The sequence below is a fragment of the Muntiacus reevesi genome, chromosome 4 (genome assembly GCF_963930625.1).
Source record: "Muntiacus reevesi chromosome 4, mMunRee1.1, whole genome shotgun sequence".
Classification (NCBI taxonomy): Eukaryota; Metazoa; Chordata; class Mammalia; order Artiodactyla; family Cervidae; genus Muntiacus; species Muntiacus reevesi.
Genome location: NC_089252.1, coordinates 46666128 through 46686425, shown reverse-complemented (window position 1 = coordinate 46686425; position 20298 = coordinate 46666128). Strand labels below are relative to the sequence as shown.

Below are 20298 nucleotides of genomic sequence, written 5' to 3'. Positions count from 1 at the left end.
GGAATACATTTCTAAGACTTGCTGTAAGTGTTACTTATTTGACATCAGTGATTTAATCTGTTTTTGAGACTCTGCTAACATAATTTATTTTATTGTGGAATTTAACGTATTAAAGATATTTTAAACATAAGAATACTAAAGTAATAGAATTCTAATTTTGGGGAATGTAAATCTTACTTGAAAAATGAAGCAATTAGAGCAGATTTGCTTTACAACTGTTAAATTCTATCACAGTCAAGGAGTCCAACTTTCATTAAACAGCTGCTTTAAAATTTACGTTGATTTCAGCGTGGACATTTGGAGTAAATAAAAGATTAGATTTATTCAAGATTACTTGCTGAGAAAATTTGTCAGTGGTAGTAAAAACCCTCATAAATTATAGTTTGTATAGTTTTGAGACCATTTTTACATGAATAAATAATAATATAAAGTCTAGAGTTAGGATTCAAAGACTTCCCATGTAAAATGTTTCTGCACCTTACTTTGAAATGCATAAATAAAATAAGCTACATTGATGGGGAATATGGGTTTGCATAAGTGGATAGGGGTGTTATCTTAAATAAAGCAAAATGTTGTTGTAAAATCTCGATGGTTAGTAGATAGATTTTCACTATATAATTCTTTCAGTTTTTCTGGATGTTTGACCATCTTTATAATGTTGGGGAAAAAGTAGAATCACTGTGATGATGGATTAGTGTTATAAATTTCAGTTTGTCCGTTAAAAAGTTATCTCTTAACTTCTAGTCCTTCCAGAATTTCTACCTAAGTTTTTAAAGAATATGGGGGTCTGGCCAGACCTGGACTCACACTCTCACTGCCAACTAATTAGCTCTATAACCTTGTGACAGTTTTGTATCTTCTCCAAGTCTTTTCCCATTTGTAAAAATGGAATCATGGTTCCTTTTAGGATTATGACAAATGCCTCTTCATTTTTCTCTTGTACTTTGTCAGACTGTGATCATTGAAGACCCATTAAGTTCAGTTGGATGCAGTGGTGGAGAGAGAGAGAGGGAGGTACCATTTATCGTGTTGGCCAGCAGCCTCCAGAATCAATTCTGCAAGGCCATGGGGGTCCCATACTTGACAGAGGCTAGACAAAAGAAAGGAGGGGGAGAGCAGCGGCTAACCATCCTCACCAGATCGTGGATAGTTTTTGGCATCAGATAGGTCTGATCTGGAAACCGGACTCTGGCTTCTGTTGGTTTTGTTATTTTATTTGACTTCTCTGAGTCCTAATTTTCTGGTTTTAAAAGTGAAACTTAGGACTTCCCTGATGGCGGTAAAGAATCTCCCTGCCAATGCAGGAGACACAGGTTCTTGTCCCTCATTAGGGAAGATCCCACATGCTGTGGAGCAACTAAACCCACGTGCTACAGCTACTGAGCCTGTGCTCTAGAGCCCAGAAGCCACAACTGCTGAAGCCCCCGCACCCTAGAGCCTGTGCTCCACAACAAGAGAAGTCACCGCAGTGAGAAGCCCATGCACTGCAACGAAGAGTAGGCCCCCACTCGCCACAACTAGAGAAGAGCCTGTGCAGCAAGGAAGACCCAGCACAGCCAGAAATAAAAAAATAAAAAAACAATTTTTTAAAGTAGGACTTAGAATATCTTTGCTTGTGGGCTTTTGTTACATATAAATAACATAGGACAAGTAGTGCATATATGTCTGGAACATGGTGAATACTAATAATAAATACTAGCTATCGTTTGCCTGTCTCATCTTCCCCCAGCCGCACCTGTGTCAATTTCTCTAGTTTTCCAAACACGTTCCATGTTTTATCTTACATGTTTCATGTTCCTTTAGCCTTTTCACTTAGAAAATTAAGAAAATTCTCCCCCTCTTTTTTAGGTTATAAAAAGGGAAGAGAATCACAGAGCCAGGATCTTAGCATCCTTAACTGTAACTTCAAGATCGAAAGCCTTGCTAGTTAGCAGTACCATTTTTCAGGCCATTTGAGTGGTACAAGGTGAAAGTCACCAAGTCATGTCTGACTCTTTGCAACCCCATGAAATTCTGTCTGAAATTCTGTAGACCAGAATGCTGGCGTGGGTACCCTTTCCCTTCTCCAGGGGATCTTCCCAACTCAGGGATCGAACCCAAGTCTCCTGCATCGCAGGCAGATTCTTCACCAGCTGAGCCACAAGGGAAGCCCAAGTGGTGCAAAAGCAAGCCAAATTGGAGCTGATTTTGCAATTAAACATGTCACAAGTTGATAAGCCATGTATTTTCATAGTCTGAGATGTATTCTCTATGGCTTCTGATGCTATGGATTAAGGGTAAATGTTGACAAATGTTCAACTTGTCTTTTCAGAACTCATTCTAATAATACTTCCTGTGCCTCTTTGAAGTTAGTCATTTTCTAACCCTCAGTTTATTTTAGAAAGTGTACACAGATGAACAGATATTAGCTTTAAGAAAGGAGGTTCTATTTCAGTAATTATTCCAAAGCATAAAGTGTTCCACAGATATTTCTAAAAGTAAAAGTAGTTTTGCCAAGAACTGTCTGCCGGTCCAGGGGTTAATACTCGGCGCTTTCACTGCTTTGGCTGCTCACCCCTCCTCCCCGCAACTCGGTGTCTCCTGTTGCAGCTCTAACTGAAGCCAACAGGCAGAGAAGTTTGGAAAGTAGTGTTTGTAGGTTTCTAGCCCCCTGCATTACAGTCGTAGATGGGGAGTGTGTGTGGAAGTGAGAGCGGACAGATACTGGATGTCCAGATCTGTGATACTTATTTTACAGAGGTTATGTAATTTCATCAAGTCACACAGTTCGTAGATATCGTGTGTGGCGCTCTTTCTCCACACTGTGTGCTCTGTGAATGTGAGGAACATATGTGTGTTCATCATCTTAAACATTATGGCACAGGGGCACTTGAAGTTATGAAAATTTCAAAAAAATAAGTTTAGCTATAATTCTACCACTATAATGAGTCAGTTATTTCCATTTTTTCATTCTTTTCCTAGTCCTTGTCCTTGTATATAGGTATATATTTATACATATAACAAATTAGATACTAAAGTAGGTATTTAAAATATGCAAATAATATTAAGTTTATCTCATCATTAGGGTTATGAAAATAAAATAGCACATTACTATATACTTGAAAAGTTTGAGTCCTAATAAAGAAAGGTGCAGTTTAAATTCAAGCTGTTACTTTTATTAATTTCATTTCCTGATTTGGTCAAATCAGGAGAGCAGGCAAATTTTTGCTGTAAAGCAGCTAAAATTACTTCCTTCTTTTGGCTGTGTGATTAATAGCACATATTTTGAGGTATCCTGTTGCTAGTATCCAAAGGGAAGATGTCATGGTACCAGTACTTCTGCCAGTTCTCATGTTGCTAATGAAGCTCACTGGTTTATTTGGGCACAGTTTCCCTGAGTGAAGGTAAAGAAAGGACTCAAAAGACAGGGTACCTAAAGCCAATTAGCTGTTCCATCATCTTAAGTAGGAGAAATATATTTTGGGGACATTGCACAGGATATATTCAAATATGGCATAATGATGACTGCTGATTGGTTCTCCTCCCATTTTTATCTGCCTACATGGATGCCAAGAATAGGTCATATTTCTCAGTCCTCTTTGAAACCATATATGTATGGTCTGTAGTTCGGCCAAGGAAATGTAAGGAGATAGAGTTCTTAAAGGAGGTATGTGTCACCATCTCTATCTGCTGACTTGAATAAAAATGTAATGGCTGGAGCTGGATTAGCCACATTGTATCATGAGTAAGTTTAGAAGTGGAGATAGTACACAGTGGAACAACAGGAGAGAAGGAACCGGCTCTGGAATATCATGGAGTAGTGTGCAAGCTCTGCTACACCTACTTTGGGACTTCTGTTGAGGCCAGAATTAATATAGGTCTGTTACTTGTAACTTACCCTAATCCTGACTTATGCTTGGTTGACAGTGTATGGTGTATAAGACAAGGTGATGTAATAAACTGGCTTTCTAGGACAGATTATTTGTAGGAGTTATCAGAATAATCTCGCAGAGACCAGAAAAGTGTGATGAGGTAGAACCTAGTACTTCTCCCTCTCTGCATACCAGTTTTATCCTCAGTTCCCCAGCATTTTTGTTACACGCTTCACAAAATACAACATTTAAGTTCAGAGTAAAAGAAACAACAAAACAGTGAATTATGTAAGTAATCTTTTTTTATTGTTGAATTTTCAACCATAGTAATTTATGCATTATTGAGAAAACCGTTAGAGCCATTAGCAGTGCTTTTTCAGGCAGCCCATAACAGCTGAGGCAAATGAGTAATAACCTTAAAGAACCAGGAGTTTGTCAGAAACCACTTGACAATGTTCAGGTTTCATGTTTTATAAATTAGTGTACATTTAAGTTCTACTTGAGTAATCATATTCATGTTTGTTTTATTACTGTTAAGATGGAATTACATGACAGTCCAATGACTTTAATTAACTTTCTAAATATCTTAGTGTAAAGTTAATGGTCCAGGAAAAAGTATCATGTTTGTTTTCTGACCTTGCTTATTTCTGGCACATCATGGATTATCTCCAGAAAGTTTAGCCTTCGTGTGTATGGTTAATAACATGTGTATGGTTCAGGCCTAGTGGCATGTCTTCACTGACTGGATTTTTCCTTTCTCTCTTCTGTCAGTTGTGTGGTACATTGTAAAAAAGCCTGAAACTTGGATTTGAGTCTGCCAGTTTTGCTACTTTAGGGAGTGATGGAGAGTGTTGAACTTCTGCTTTCTGGTAGCTCTTGTGATCTGCTGTTTCATTGTGTTAGTTTTCTGTCTCTGCTGTTCTTTTTGGGGGGCTGCACTGCATGGTTTGTGAGATCTTAGTGCTCTGACCAGGGATTGAACTTGGGCCCTGGTAGTGCAAGTCCAGAGTACTAACCATGGAACCGCTAGGGAATTCCCTCTGTTGCTCTTTTTACTTCTGATAGTTCTGTCATGTCTTCGTAGTCTTCATATCTCTCAATCTCTCTTAGAGTTTCATTTGTCTCTCTCAATTCTGAGAAATTTATTCACATTTATCTTCCAGTTCACTCATTCTCTTTCCAATTGTCTCATCTGTGAGATCCTTTCACTGAAGTTTTCTGCTGTTCGAAATATAACATAGGTGCAGTAACCTTTATGCAGATTTAAGTGAGAGGTTGGTTAAGGAGAAGCCTTAGAATTGACTGTTGAAATCTAGTAAGATGGAACTTATTGGTTACTTTGTCAAGAATCACTTAGGTGAAAACTAATTAGGGTGGGTTGAGGGGAGAATGGGAGTCAGAGAATATGAAGAAAAACAAGGCAGCAACTGGAAGGGGACATGGATTTTAGGGAAGCTTTTTTGTTTGTTTTTGGTTGGGAAAATGGCATAGCATGTTTATATACTGTGATAGGAATGATCCATTTTGGTTCTATAAATATTACTAAATGCTTGCACTTGTAGAACTTACATTTTGGTAGAAATGGAAAAATTCTTATTCCTGAAGATAGGAGAAAGGGGTATTTCACTCCTTTACAACAGGAGTGAAGGCAGAGTATGTACACGCTGACGCAGATGTGTTTGTGGATTTTAAAATGGAAATATAGGGTAGTTCTCTGATAGACTCTATTGAGAGTCAGTGGAGCATGAAGTTTGGGGGTTGGTGTTGGAATTTTACAAAATGAGAGCTGTAGGAGAGTTAAAGAAATGGACACCAAAGAAATGTAATAGGATTGCTGGACAGAGCTGAGGGCCCACTTGAAATTCACGGGGAGGAACTTAAACGCAATTGGAATGGTTATATCATTGTTCTTCAGTTGTGTATAGCCACTTTGGAATGTGGAGTTGGTGGAGAATTGGATTGAGTCAAGGCTGGGATTCTGCTCGGCAGATACAGTGGAGGAAAGCAGGAGGGAGCTGGGAATGAGTCTGCCAGGGGGTGATCCTAGTTCTGGTCCCCCGAGTCTGAGCTAGGTTAGGAAGGAGTGAGGACATGGGGGTGGTGGTGGACAAAGACAAAGGGGTAGAGAGAGCCAGCCAGGTCAGAAATTGTTGGAATTGGATAGTAGAGGAAATGGTCTGGAAATCTGGGAGGTGGCATTCAAAGTAGAATATATGAATTCAGAATTGTGGGGTAGTACAGTCATTAGCAAAGAGAATGTGTAACTAGTGCATGACCATGGGAATGGGTAGTTGGGGTAGGTTAGAGAAAGTGAACAAGCAGATCAAGGCCTTAACGACCATATTTTTGGCTGGCTTGACCTTATGAGTATGTTGGTATTTTTATTAAAGATTTTTTTATTATGAGCCATTTTTAAGGTCTTTTTTGAATTTGTTACAGTATTGCTTCTGTTTTATGGTAGTTTTTTTTTTGGCTGCTGGGCATGTGGGATCCTAGCTCCCTGACCAGGGATCAAACCCACACCCCCAGTATTGGAAGGTGAAGTCTTAGCCACTGGACCATGAGGGGATTTTAAAATGAGGACTGGACAGTGTGGAGGGGCAGACAGGGGCTCAGCTAAGGAAAAAAGCAGGAGTGACAATGCTGTCATAGATGGCAGTAGGAAGAATTGTTGATGGGTTGCATAGTCTGATGGATGCCTCAGGGTACCTGGGATGTCGGGAGACATGGTTTGGAAGCTGTAATGCTCCTCTGTGGTACGTGGGGTGTGGGGCGAGAAAAGCACGTCAGCACTTAGCAAGGCCCCAGAGAAAGAACCGTCCTTGGGGGCACGATTCTGTTGGATCGGGGCAGAGGCCGAGCTTGAAAATACTGAGGGTTTTTTCTGATGAAACATGTGAGTTCTGGAGGTGATGGGGAGAGAGCTATGGGAAAGTCTAAAACAGTTTTAGAATTGCATTTAAAAAAAAGTGTTTTTCTTTTTTTGGCCATGCTTCGAGGCTTGTGGAATCTTAGTTCCCTGGGCAGTGAAAGTGCTGAGTCCTAACCACTGGACCACCAGAGAACTCCCTGGTTCCGTTATTTTTAAAATAGATTTTTACATGAGTCGGTTTAGTTAAACTAGACATATAATCAAGCACACTAGATCTCAGTAAGTCTCCTTATGCTGCAGAAAAGCCCACTCAGGACCCCTGGACTCTGAAATGACGAGTGACCTCTGGCGGGGTGTGAGCACCAGCGCCGGTCTCAGTAGTGTGTACTAAGCCTTCGTGTCTTCATGCTTCCTAGATGAAACACGAAGTTCTGATATTTTCTCTCCTCACCCACTCTGGAGACTACTCATGTTAGTATGTGTTTATGGACTGCTAACTGGATTGTATTGAATGTTCTAGGGATATTTCTTCAGTCTCATGAGTTCTTTCAGACCATATGATCTATAGTGTTCACTCTTATTTGTATTTGCTACCTCCAGCTTTCATTTGGGGATCCTTTATGTCTTGGGAACTTTTTGGGTTTATTCATTTGGTTTTCTGTTTTTCAGAAATTTATGAAAGTCCTCTCATTTCATAGATTCTAGTCTCCTAGTCCTTTCTAATCTTTAAAGGCAGCTGTTGCTGCCTTTAAGGAATTTAAAAATTCATTTTAAAATAGTCAGAATTTTGGAAGAAATACTTCTCATCTTTCCTTGAATGTCACTTTGAACCAAAGAGTAATAGTTACTCACAGACTCTCAGTTTTAATGTCCAGAGGAGTAACAGCTGGAGACCTATATGGAAAAAATGATTGTTACTGTTGTGGGAATAAATCTATTCTATATACTTTATTATAGTCTTTTGATTTATATTTATTCCTTCACAAGTGGGAGTTGGATGCTAATGTAGGCACTCATTCTAAGATTTTACCATTCAGTTCAGTTCAGTCACTCAGTTGTGTCCGACTCTTTGCGACCCCATGGGCTGTAGCACGCCAGGCTTTCTGTCCGTCACTAACTCCTGGACGATTTTACTATTAGAAATTTATTTGTGGATTCCAAATTGATACTTTTTGGTTATTGACACTCTTTAAGTTAGTAGACTATTAATACAGTTTTTGACAAAATCTCTTGCATAATTCACACTTCAATCTTGATTTTTATTTGGAGAAAATAATTTCATACAAATGTTTTTACATTAAAGGTAAATTCAGTCTACACAAATGCACAATTAATAATTACTCATTTTCTTATTTGATGTACTATAACAAACTACATTGTCAAGGTGCAGAGAAATCAAACCACAGTGTAGAAGGGAGACACTCATCTCAAGCATCCCACAGTTGGCAGGGAAGACAGTCATGCCAGCCAAGGGTATGCAGGAGTACAGCCATGTGTAAGAGACAGGAGATGTTTGTAGTTAACAATGAAATTTATAGCCCTGATAAGAATCTGTAGTTTTCTCATGGGTAACATACAGTACTGTTGGATGTAGAACATTCAGCTGAAGGAGGAGTGAATGGTTGTATTTGGTTGAAAGGTACTTACCGTTTCTCTTCCGTCACTAACATACATATCTATATTTTATGTTTTGTTGGGGATGCCTCATTGCCAGTAGATGGAAGGGTGGCCAGGGTGTTGAGGGGTTAAAGACCATGTATCATGGAAAAATATTTTGGGAACAGGGCTTTTTTGGTTGAAAGAAACTCCTGTGAAACTATACACTGCCAGATGCTTAGAGCTGTGATACAAGGACTTGTCCTGTTTTCCTATAGGAATATTTCCCCAACTTCACCCACATCCATGAAACCACCATGACTTTGTCTTATCTGAGTACAGGTTAAATTTCAATCTACTTACATCACTTTTTCAAAAATTTAAGTACATTATTTACTCTATCCTTATATTAAATGGTTCAGTCCTTGAAAATTGTGTGATTGATATCCTAGTTTATATATTTCTAATGTACATAACTCTGAAGACTTTTAAAAAGTTAAAAATCTTAACCATCTCTCACTTCATCAGTGTGGGGAAACTCTGCTTTAGAGGCCAACCCTGGGACAGATGGAATGAAGTTACTGGGGAGCCAGATACGGGCCTGTTCAAGGAAGGGCTGTCTGTTCTCTGAACACACAGGCACAATGCCCCTTTGGTATTTCAGGGATCATAGTTATTTGCATGGGAACATGAGATAGGGTTTATCTCAGAGGACACTAGATTTCTTATTCATTTTGTTTCCTTTCATACTCTACACTTTAGTATTCCACCTGGCTCATCTTAGATTCTTATAAATGTTTATTTAGAGGTGATTCTCGAGTTTTACTTAGACAAATGAATTCTGTTACCTTTCATTGTTTTTCCTTTTTGAAAACAGGTATTATCTTCATAAATACTGAATTATTTCAGCAGATTTTTTTTTCAATTTTTCTTTAATAGTTCTATTTTGTACTCTTAAAAGAATAAGACTTTTAAAGTTTCATATGGCTTATATTATGCTGGATTACAAATCAGAGATTCTGACAGATTTCAAACTACAAAGGTGGATAAAATGTTTTAGTGTGCTATGAGTTTCTAAAACATTTTCCTCTGTTCTTTTATGGTGTGTTTTTTTCTCTTTCCTGAGATGGTCAAAGCATTCCTTTTGGGAGACAGGCTGGGGGTAGTAATATCGTGTTGTTTTATGTTAGGAAAATTGAATTTGACTCAGAACTGTTTTAGGAACTAACAGTCACCAGATATTTTAAGAGTGCTTTAAATGTGAACATATGTAAAAAAGTGAAAATATTAGTGACCTTCTCACCACCCTTTCCCCTTTCCTAGCACTATGGTATGATTGGCTGTAGTTCAAGGTTGTGTATGTTGCTGTTTTATATTCAGTTTAAAATGAAAAAAACTTGCTAATGAAAGTTCCTTAATATAGGCTGATTACATTGAAAGAGATACTTGAGGACTGGGTGGGCCCTTTAATAAAGATACTATATCAAATAGGGTATGTGTTTATCAATAAACTAATATTTTAGTATATTTCTTTTAAGAAATATTGTTCTAAAGATACTATGTAAACTTTTTCAAATTTTATGGTTTCTTTTACATTATTTTAGAAATCAAAACATTCTAATCAGAAAAGCAAATCACATTTAGCAACAGTAATCAGAGGTAAACCACTCTAAGCATTATGGTATATACTTATCATCATCTTACAAAAGGGAATGCCTACAGTGTTTTCCTAGTGGTATGCATTTTAATTTAAGTTTAACATATAGAAAAATGTACAATTAGTGTATAGTTCAGTTCATTATCAAAAATGAATGAACATACATGTATGTCTGAACATACATACAGACCAGTATTCCTGGCACCCCAGAACCTCCTCTCATGCACTCCTAATAGCTCTCCTCTCCCAGCTGCAGGGGAAACCACTGCTGTGACTTGTAGCACCATAGATTAATTTTGAACTTTATATTGATGGAATCATATGCTATGATATCATATGTATTCTTTCCTGTCTTCTTTGATTTGTAAAATTCATTTATGTTTTTTCATGAGGTATAGTTTGATCATTTTTGTATTAGTCCATCTTAAGACTATCTCATATTGTATTTCTCCTTCATACTGTAATAAGTATTTGATTATTTCCAACTTTTGCCTGTTAAAATAATGCTATGTACATCTTAGTACATATCTTTGCACATATGTAAGCATTTTATTGAGTATAATAATTAGGCAAATTGCTGGGTCCTAGCTGTGCATCATTCACGTATAGTGGGTACAATTAAACAGTTTTCCAAATTGTTTTCACCTATTACGCTCTTACTAGAGTATATCAGAGTTCACCTTGTTCCATATCCATGCCCAACAGGTTTTTGGAGAAGGAAAGGATGGAGTGTGTTTACTGAGATATAATTTATATACAGTAAAATTTACCTTCTGTTTAACGAACACATACAGTCATATACTGACCAACATAACCATAAGATATGAGCATTTCTGTCATCTTCAAAAGTCTCCCTGTGTTCCTTTGTAGTCAAACCACAACAACTGGCTCTCCGAAATAGTTAAGCATTGCAGGTATCTGCCACTTAATATCAGTAATCCATTCATGAAAATCAGATATTCTGCCAAAAATACTGATCTGGAATGTATCTACCATTATTTTAAATTTTAAAAATTGTATATATAATAACTCAAAATATTCAACCCGTTTTTAAAAGCACACTAAATGCCAGCGTTTAACAAACTAGTGTATTTTTATATAAAAAGCTTAAAACATGGCTTCCTGATCAAAGTAATGATTTAAATAATAATTTTTTCTCTTCTGTTTAGTCATTTTTTCTCTTTCTTATTTACAACCTTTTCAAACTTGTGCCTCTTACTGTATAACACTTAGCAAAATCAAGGGCTCATTGTGAAAGGTCTTAGAAAACACATTTAGTATATGTGCCCAATGGTGGAGAATGTCTCTCACAGGGCATGACACTGAGATGCCCTCTTAGTTATCAATAACATCTGAGACATTTGTCTCCTTTTTTTTTTTTTTTTTTTTTAAAAAAACACTCAGTTCAATTTCAAAATGTCAATGATTCTGTCATACCAATTATATTTGTAATGAAATTTGATTCCCTCCCCTCCAATACATTATTTTTTTTTTAATGTTTTGAGTTTTGGAGGTATAAATATAAAAGATCATTTTATAAACACTAGTTGAAAAGCATTAAACTGAGTGACATGTTCTAGGAAGTTTAGATGTTAAAAAACTAGGTGATAGCCTACTGGGAAAATGTTAATCTTGTTGACATTCTGGGTGATATGCCTGGCTTTCTAACCACAGGCTTGGTTTTCTCTTGTGTTGACGAATATGTCACAATTAATTCAGCCAGTTCCTTTTTATTTAATATTTACACACATATGTTTTCGCTGAGCTTTAAGATGGCTGGCTCTCTAATTTGATCTCTGTGTTCGTTCACTTTTTTTTTGGCTGTGCCCTGCCTTCGATGTGGCACACAGCCTTTCTCTAGTTGTGGTGTGGGCGTTGCTTGCTGCAGCGCATGCGCTCTAGAGCACGCAGGCTCTCGAATTGCGGTGTGTGGGCTTGTGGCTCTGCAGCATGTGGGATCTTACACAGCCAGGGATAGAATCCTTGTCGCATGCGTTGGAAGGCAGATTCTTAACCAGTGGACCTCCAGGGAATGCCCTGTATTCATTCTTTAGAATAAACTGTAGAGTTGGACTTGTTAGGCCAAATAATCTAAACACTGCTAATGCTTGCGATGCACATTACTTGATTTCCCTTCCTAAACATGGAGCCCGTTGACAGTCCTGCCCCTGGTGTCTGAAAATACCTGTTTCCTAGTATCCTTGTCACAGTTAAAGTGTTACAATTTGAAATGTATGACTAAAGCCAATTTTTGAGAGCTGTATTGAGATGATTAAAAATAGCATGCTTTCCCTTTAAATACCAAATATAAAATCCCTGTTGTTTATATACTTTTAAAATATAAGTTCTGTCTTATACACTGTAAAAACAACCTTTGGTAAGTAACTGAAATACTAAAGAAAGCAAAGTTGAAGTAAAGGAGCAAATTAAATTTATAACTTGAAGCCCTCTAAGGAATGTAAAACATGAAAAAGATGCAGCTCTTTTCCATCAAGGAGACCACAGGAAGATTTGTATGTAAGTTATACCTACATTGTTCAGTGATGTTCAGTTGCATCATGTGAGCATGCCAAGCTCCTCTGTCCTTCACTGTCTCCTGGAGTTTGCTCAGATTCATGTCTGCTGAGTCAGTGATGCTATCTAACCATCTCATCCTATGCTGCTCTCTTTTTGCCTTCAGTCTTTCCCAGCATCAGGATCTTTTCCAATGAGTTGTTTCTTTGCATCAGGTGGCCAAGGTATTGGAGCTTCAGCTTCAGTTCTTCCTTTGAATAGTCAGAGTTGATTTCCTTCAGGATTGACTGGTTTGATCTCCTTACAGTCCAAGGGACTCGCAAGAGTTTTCTCCAGCATCACAATTCAAAAGCATTGGTTCTTCTGCACTCAACCTTTATGGTTGAACTCTCACATCCATACATGACTACTGGAAAAACCATAGTTTTGATTATATAGACCTATGTAAGCAAAGTGATATCTTTGCTTTTTATATGCTATCTAGGTTTCTCATAGCTTTCCTTCCAGGGAGCAAGCTTCTTTTAATTTCATGGCTGCAGTTACAGTCCACAATGATTTTGGAGCCCAAGGAAATGAAATCTGTCTCTATTTCTACTTTTCCCCCTTCTGTTTACCATGAAGTGATGGAACCAGGTGCCATGATCTTAGTTTTTTGAATGTTGAGTATCCACTCAGCTATTGCACTCTCCTCTTTCACCCTCATCAAGAGGCTCTTTAGTTCCTCTTTACTTTCTGCCATTATAGTGAAACTGATGTGAAGAGTTGGCCCATTGGAAAAGACTCTGATGCTGGGAAAGATTCAAGGCAAAAGGAGAAGAGGACTGCAGAAGATGAGATGGTTACATAGCATCACAGACTCAGTAGACATGAATTTGAGCAAACTCTGGGAAATAGAGAAGGACAGGGAAAACTTAGAGAGATGTACTGTGCAAAGAAGTTAAATAAGCAGGGTGACAATATACACCTTTGACATACATAAACCTGTAGGCAGGACAAGAAGCAACAGTTAGAATCAGACATGGAACAATGTCATGACTGATTCAAAATTGGGAAAGGAATACATCAAGGCTGTATATTATCACCCAACTTATTTAACTTATATGCGGAGTGACAGTCTGCCAGTGAAGTCGCTCAGTCGTGTCCGACTCTTTGTGACCCCATGGACTGTAGCCTACCAGGATCCTCAGTCCATGGGATTTTCCAGGCAAGAATACTGGAGTGCGTTGCCATTTCCTTCTCCAGGGGGTCTTCCCTACCCAGGGATCAAACCCAGGTCTCCCGCATTGTAGGCAGACACTTTACTATCTGAGCTACCAGGGAAGCCTCATGAAATATGCTGGACTGCATGAATCACAAGCTGGAATAAGATTGCTGGGAGAAATATCAACAACCTTAGTTGTGCAGATGATACCACTTTAATGGCAGAAAGTGAAGAGGAACTAAAGTGCCTCTTGATGAAAGTGAAAGAGGAGAATCAAAAAGCTGGCCTAAGACTCAACATTCAGAAAGCTGAGATCATGGCATCTGATCCTATCACTTCATGGCAAATAGATGGGGAAAATGTGGCTACAGTGTCAGATTTCATTTTCTTGGACTCTAAAATCAATGTGGATGGTGACTGCAGCCATGAAATTAAGACATTTGCTCCTTGGAAGAATAGCTATGACAAACCTAGACAGTGTATTAAAAAGCAGAGACATCACTTTGCCAGCAAAGGTCCATATAGTCAAAGCTATGGTTTTTCCACTAGTGTCATGTATGGATGTGAGATTTGGACCGTAAAGAAGGCTGATCACTAAAGAACTGATGCTTTTGAACTGTGGTGCTGGAGGAGACTCTTGGGAGTCCCTTGGACAGCAAGGAGATCAAACCAATCAATCCTAAAGGAAGTCAACCCTGAATGTCCATTGGAAGGACTGATACTGAAGCTGAAGCTCCAATACTTTGGCCATCTGATGTGAAGAGCTGACTCATTGGAAGAGGCCCTGATGCTGGGAAAGATTGAAGGCGGGAGGAGAAGGGATGACAGAGGATGAGATGGTTGGATGGCATCACTGGCTGAATGGATTTGAGTTTGAGTAAACTCAGGGAGACAGTGAAAGACAGAGAAGTCTGAAGTGTTGCAGTTGGTGGGGTTGCAAAGAGTCTGAGGTGACTTAGTGACTGAAGAACAACAACATGGTAGTTGGAACATTCTTTGGCATTGATGGTCTTTGGGATTAGAATGAAAACTGACCTTTTCCAGTTCTGTGGCCACTGCTGAGTTTTCTGAATTTGCTATAATTTGCTACCTAAAGTAGCACTTTAACAGCATCATCTTTCAGGATTTTTAAGTAGCTCAGTTGAAGTTCCATCTCATCCACTAGCTTTGTTTGTAGTAATACCCCCTAAGGCCCACTCGACTTCATATTCCAAGATGTTGGGCTCTAGGTGAGCAACCGCACCATCATGGTTATCCAGGTCATTATGACTTTTTTTGTTTAGTTCTGTGCATTCTTGCTACCTCTTCTTAATCTCTTCTGCTTCTTTTAGGTCCTTACCATTTCTGTCCTTTATCATGACCATTCTTCATAAAATGTTCCCTCGATACCTCTAGTTTTTTTTTGAAGAGATCTGTAGTCTTTTCCATTGTATTGTTTTCCTCTTTGTCTTTGCCTTGTTCATTTAAAAAGACCTTCTTGTGTCTCCTTGCTGTTCTCTGGAACTCTGCATTCAGTTGGGTATATCTTTCCCTTTCTCCCTTGCCTTCTGCTTCTCTTTTTTTCATAGCTGTTTGTAAAGCCTTCTCAGACAATCATTTTGCCTTCTTGCATTTCTTTTTCTTTGGAATGGCTTTGGTCACTGCTTCCTGTACAGTGTTACAAACACCTGTCCATGGTTCTTCAGGCACTCTATCTACCAGACCTAATTCCTGAATCTATTAGTCACCTCTACTGTATAATCATAAGGAGTTTGATTTAGGTCATACCTGAATGACCTTGTGGTTTTCCCCACTTTTGGCAATATAAGCCTGAATGTTGTGATAAGGAGCTCGTGATCTGCGCCATAGTCACCTCCAGGTCTTGCTTTTGCTAACCGTATAGATTTTTCCATCTTTGGCTGCAAAGAACATAATTAGACTGATTTTGTTATTGACCATCTGGTGATGTCCATGTGTAGAGTCATCTCTTGGGTTGTTGGAAAAGGATGTTTTCTATGACCAGCGTTTTCTAATTACAAGACTCTGTTAGCCTTTCCCCTGCTTCATTTTGTACACCAAGGCCAAACGTGGCTGTTAATTCTAGCTATCTCTTGGCTTCCAGTTTTTGCATTCCAGTCCCCTGTGATGAAAACGACATCTTTTTTTTTTTGATATTAGTTCTAGAAGATGTTGTAGGTCTTCATAGAACCGGTCAACTTCAGCTTCTTCAACAGTGGTTGGAGCATAGACTTGGATTACTCTGATGTTGAATGATTTATCTTACATGCATAAGTATGATCAAAACCAGACTTTTGTTAAGTACAGTGCTAAAGAGAGTTGTAATCAGAGTACTGTAAAAGCAGTTATTTTTTGCTTTATTAGAATAGACAAGTCTGATTTGGACCTTGAGGAATTTTTTAAAGCAAAAAAGTAGGAGAAGGAAATGAAAGAAAAAATTTTAAAAATGGAAGAAAGTAGAATGCCTTCTTTGGTTAATTGTAAGCTTGAAAAAAAGTCTGTAAACCAGTGTCAGTTCTATTCATTGATTTCTGAACTATTTTTTCTTCCAGGGTCATCCTTTGTCTCCCCCTAAACTCATGACAGTTTATTTACTTGTCTTTTCTGTATTTGTTTTTCCTTTTGACTATAAACTTCATGGATAGGGCCTCATTGTCTTTGGGTTCATTAGTGTCTGGTGTAGTTTCTTGCACTTTGACTGATCCATACCAGTACCTTCTTAAATGATGAGACGAGTGTATATAAGTGCCCAGGTAGTAAGTACATACTTGGTGACAGTATGTTTCCTCTGTGTCTGGTATGTGACCCTTTAAAGAAATTAACTTCAACGAAGTTAAGGGGTCATCAGATATTTTTTCCCATGCAAATGTTTCTCACTGGTGATGCAGACATTCTGTATTTTGATGATATCAGTGTCAGATCCTGATCATGATATTCTACTATAAATTTATAAGATGTTACCATTAGAGGAAATTGGTTGAAAAAGGTGCTTTTTTTTTTTTTTTTAAATGAGAGCATATACATCTATAATTATCTCAGAAACTTTAAGGAGATTGATAGGCAAAGAATTTTAAAAAACTGTTGTTTGTTTTTTAAAAAGATCACTAACCAAGTGGTAGTGTTTTGGAACTTTATAGCACATAATGACCTCCTTATTGCAAAATTTAGGCTTAAATAGAAGAAAGTAGGGAAAACTCCTAGTCTACTCAGGTATGACCTAAAGCAAATCCCTTATGATTATACAGTGGAGGTGATAAATAGATTCCAGGGATTAGATCTGATAGACTGAGTGCCTGCAGAACTATGGACAGAGGTTCGTAACATTGTATAGGAGGTAGTGACCAGAACGATCCCCAAGAAAAAGAAATGCAAAAAGGAAAGGCAAAATGATTGTTTGAGGAGGCCTTACAGGTAGCTGAGAGAAGAAGAGAAGCAAAAGGCAGAGGAGAAAGGAAAAGATAGACCCAACTGAATGCTCCTTGAGAGAGGAGCAAGAATATTCTCTGCTATTCCAGAGAATAGCAAGGAGAGATAAGAAAGCCTTCTTAAGTGAACAACACAAAGAAATAGAGGAAAACAATAGAATGGGCAAGACTAGAGATCTCTTCAAGAAAATTAGAGATACAAGGGAACATTTCATGCAAAGATGGGCTCAATAAAGGACAGAAATGGTAACGACCTAACAGAAGCAGAAGAGATTGAGAAGAGGTGGCTAGAATATACAAAAGAACTATACAAAAAAGATTTTAATGACCCAGATAACCACAGTGGTGTGGTCACTCACCTAGAGCCAGACATCCTGGAGTGTGTAGTCAAGTAGTCCTTAGGAAGTATTACTACCAGCAAAGCTAGTGGAGGTGATAGAATTCCAGCTGAGCTATTTAAAATCCTAAAAGTTGATGCTGTTAAAATGCTACACTCAATATGTCAGCAAATTAAGAAAACTCAGCAGTGACAACAGGACTGAAAAAGATCAGTTTTCATTCCAGTCCCAAAGAAGGGCAATGCCAAAGAATGTTCAAACTACCGTACAATTGCACTCATTGCACATGGCTAGCAAGATAATGCTCAAAATCCTTCAATTTTTGAGGGATTGATGAAGCTAGGCTTCATCAGTACATGAACTGAGAATTTCCAGACATACAAGCTGGATTCAGAAAAGGAGAGGAACCAGAGATCAAATTGCCAACATCCATTAGATAATAGAGGAAGCAAGGGAATTCCAGAAAAAAATCTACTTCTGCTTCATTCACTACCCTAAAGCCTTTGACTTGTGTGGATCACAATGAACTGTGGAAAATTCTTTAAAAGATGGGTTACCAGACCGTCTTACCTGTCTCCTGAGAAACTTGTACGCGGGACAAGAAGCAACAATTAGAACCGGACATGGAACAATGGAATGCTTCAAAATTGAGAAAGGAGTATGTCAAGGTTGTATATTGTCACCCAGCTTATTTAACTTCTATGCAGATTACATCATTGGAAATGCTGGGCTAGATGAATCACACCCTGGGATCATGATTGCCAGGAGAAATTATGAGCAACTTCAGATATGTAGATGACACCACTCTAAAGGCAGAAAACTAAGAGGACCTTAGCCTTTTGATGAGGATGAAAGAGGAAAGTGAGAAATCTTGCTTAAAATTCAACATTCAAAAAACTAAAATCATGGCATCTGGTCCCATCACTTTGTGGCTAGACTTGTTTGGGAAATGTGGAAACAGTGACAGATTTTATTTTCTTGGGCTCCAAAATCACTGTGTATGGTGACTGCAGCCCCAAAATTAAAGGATGCTTGCTCCTTGGAAGGAAAGGTATGATAAACCTAGATAGCATATTAAAAAGCAGAGACATCATTTTGCTGACAAAGGTCTGAGTAGTCCAAGCTATGGTTTTTCAGATAGTCATGTATGGATGTGAGAGTTGGACTGTAAAGAAAGCTGAGTACTGAAGAATTGATGCTTTTGAACTGAGGTGTTGAAGAAGACTCTTGAGAGTCCCTTGGACTGCAAGGAGATAAATCAGTCAATCCTAAAGGAAGTTGACCCTGAATTGGAGCTGTAGCTCCAATACTTTGGCCACTTGACACGAAGAGCTGACTCATTGGAAAAGACCTTGATGCTGGGAATGGTTGAGGGCAAGAGGAGAAGGGGGCAACAAAGGATGAGATTGTTGGATGGCATCACCGACTCAATGGACCTGAGTTTGAGCAAACTTTGGGATATGGTGATGGATAGGGAAGCCTAGGGTGCTGCAGTTCGTAGAACTGCAGTGAATTAGACTTGACAGCACTAAACAACAACAACAACAACACTTAATTTGTTAGGATATTGGTTTGGCTTTTAATAGAGATCAGATACCAGTGGCTTAAAAAAAAAAATAAAAGATTTACATTTCTCTTACGTGAAAGTCTAAGTTAGTCTAGGGGTATAGGCAGGTTTGCTTCCTGAGGCCATCCAGAGAACAGAGTTCCTTCTCTCTCGTTTTGCCATTCCCTTGGTCATATCCTCATGCACAAAGCTGAATCTGCCTGCCCACCCTTTTACCTGAGTTCTCGCACATGTGAAGCATGAGGATTGGAAGAGAAAATAAGTTCTTTTTAAGGATATAATCTAAAACTTGCAAGTGCTGTTCCTACTCACATCCTGTTGGCTGCAATTTAGTTATGTGGCCATAGTTTTCTGTAAGACAGATTGGGAAATGTAGTTCTGCCCAGCTAAACATCAGAGTGTTTTATTAATAAAAGGAAAGAGAGCATGATATTGGGGTCAGGTATTTACTCTGCCCTAATGTCTGCCCTGGAATGCATGTTCAGTGACTTCCTTTATTTCACTACACTTAGAGAGGAAAAGTATAGATGCCTTAAGAATTATGTATATTTGTTGGATCATTATGGCAATTAAAATTGATATGAATATTTGCTTCCCCTTTCTCTAAACTCCTCAGAGACAAAGTATGATTTTTTTCTTGTTTATATATTTTGTACCTGGCATAGGGCCTAACCGCAATTAGGTACTTGCTGCCTATTTATTGACCGATTACCCTTTTTTCTGTGTTGATTGAAATGTCTCTGGCAGAATTTTTATAAGTATTTATCTGACCTGCTTTCTCCTTAATTTTTTCATGATATCTGTTTTGTTACAGGAATACAGCTCAAAATATATGACTATGACCCTTCTATCAGATTTTTATAGCTATGGAAGACAGTATAGTATGTTATGTGTTTTTGGTATAGTTTTGCTTGAATAAGTAGTGTCTTACAATATAGGTGTTAGATGTAAGAAATCAGTTGTAGTGTGGCAAGTGGCATGTTTAGTAATGTGAAGAAAGTAGTAATTTACCTGAATTCCATTGTCTTAATAATTTGAGTTCAAAATTTCTTAAAATGATTATTACTTTACTGATGTTTCAGTTTGTCACACTTTATATTTTTCTCACATTTTTATTCTTAAGGATAAATAATCTTGAGTCACTACTTTTAAAAGATTGAATCACCAACACTGTTTTTTCTTTTAGTTAATTTCAGTACTCTTAGTTAGATGTATTTTATTTTAAGCATTTATTTGGAGACCTGAGGGATACAATTAAAAAACTTTGGAGATCATTCTTA

At 38.1% G+C, this 20298-nt stretch overlaps 1 protein-coding gene across 4 annotated transcripts in view; it reads left to right on the top strand.

Annotated features, from left to right (window-relative positions):
- Positions 1–20298, top strand: part of DYM (dymeclin) — a 372867-nt gene that overhangs the window by 110539 nt on the left and 242030 nt on the right. The gene's annotated exons all lie outside the window — the stretch shown is intronic.